Below are 2,197 nucleotides of genomic sequence, written 5' to 3' on the forward strand. Positions count from 1 at the left end.
GAGACACCAGGGGTGTTACGTGCGTGTTGCCGCCCCTTAAGAAACCTTAATATACCCTTCTTGAAAAACCTCATCCAGTAGTTTCGTGAGAAAACCTCGCAGGTAGTTCATTCCACAATCTAAGTGTACGCAGGAGGAAGCTCCTCTGAAACAGCACTCCGGGATCACTTATGTTCTAGCGTGTGGGAATGAATACCCTATCGATAGCCAGAGATATATATTCAATAAGTATACAATTATTATAGGTACATATATACCAATCGATGTATAATAAATATTAATAGATAATAATGGAACGATGCATACGCGGTATACACAGCCTGGCGCATTAATAGAGGATGATGTCATCAGGAATTGACGACAATGATTTCTAAGCATGAGCTCTGATGAAAACTTTAGTATTCATAAGCTCAGACGCCGAAACTTTATTAACTTCTATAAAAATGTTATTGAGATTGTGACGTTAATATATACGACGATTCTGTCTGAGTAACTATTGGGCAGATTGTTTGTAATTCAAATATAAAAAAATATGACATATATATATAAAATAATGTAAAAAATATATTCAGATTTTTATAACTATAATTAATAAATAATAATTTGTAATCTGGAACTTTACATGAGTACATGGCGCATGCATATCTAATATTCGTAGAAGATAATTTCTATCACGAGAACGGACATAGGATATTGCGCTAACTTGCTTTTCCCAATTTACAATTATCCTAAATATTACAATACACTACTCATAGTGCCATCTGTGGATCAATACAATAAACTTCTGTATGTGAGATTAAGGTAGTTGTGCTAATTTATTATTGCTTTGTCTGCGAATCCAAAAATTCAAGTGCCTAGTATTTTCTATTTTCCTCTCTACAACGTAACACGACAGAATATTGAAGATAGAAATAAATATTTCTTAAACTTAAGATCTAACAACTAATGTAAAATCAGTAATATTATTATTATTATAAATGCAGAACTGTGTCCGTCCCTTACTAATTCAAGACTAAACTGCTGAATGTATGTCAAGGAAGTTTGATACGAAGGTAAATTGTATCTCGAGGACGGGCAGCCATATTATTTTCATCTCAAAATATGCAGAGGAAGTATCGAGTAATAATAGCTAGTACTATGTAAAATTTTAGTAAAATTTATTTTATGGTGAGCTTATATATCTATGATGTTTAAAAAAACAAAATTTTTTGTAAAATCCTTTATTAAAATAATAAATAAATTGCAAAAGAGTGAATATGCAGCTTGAGCAGTTAAGTTACGGTCACACCGTTCTCCGCCCGTCGCGCTACAAGCTGTGAGCATTTCACACGTTGCACAACATTTAAAGCATACACTGCAATGGAGCCCATTCTGAAATGTCATTACCGAAACTTGTCTCTAAATTAAGTAATATCAGAGATACAGTTAGCTTCATAAACACTTGCGTTATTAGAGCGAGATAGACATGTTATGCATTAGTATTTTATATAGTTCTCTCTAATTGCATGGTTTCTTAGCAAAAATTACGTTCACGTGAACAAAGTGAGAGTAGTTGCATTCAGAGGCCGGTATGTATTAAGGATGACATTACAGAATCGGATCCAATACGTTAAATAATCATATACAAGATATGAAGGCGACATGATGACTTCCGTGTATATGCACAATAATAAAGAATTATACCAGATTTTACTGTACATAATTGATTTAACACATTGCTGAATAGAACAATAACTTATAAAAATAATAATTTACAAATACACACAGTGCAATAATTGTAAAAAAAAAATATAGATGCTATAAAAATATTGGTTAGACTGGAAGCCAGTAGACAAACCTCTTGTGTAATTGAGTCTTGTAAGATATTGTAAATATTTAAAACTTCACTCTTTAACATAAACAGTACCATATTACTCAATGTTAAGCATATTCACAATTAAATCAAACTTCTAATAAACCTGCATTAGATATCAATACCAGTATGAGATAACATGACAGCATATATTTCTAAAATGTTTATTAGAAGTTTTGTTTGTATTCTTTTTATAAACAATGTGGAAAGTCAGGGTTGCCAACTCCAAAAATATTTTCGCCTAAACACTTGTCAAAATACCTCTAAAATCACCAAAATTGATCATAAAAGCACCTAAAACTGCTTATCTTTAACATTAAGATATATATATATATATATATATAT

This window comes from Achroia grisella, unplaced genomic scaffold, assembly GCF_030625045.1.
Source record: "Achroia grisella isolate CSIRO2021 unplaced genomic scaffold, CSIRO_AGI_Agris_v1 utg515, whole genome shotgun sequence".
NCBI lineage: Eukaryota > Metazoa > Arthropoda > Insecta > Lepidoptera > Pyralidae > Achroia > Achroia grisella.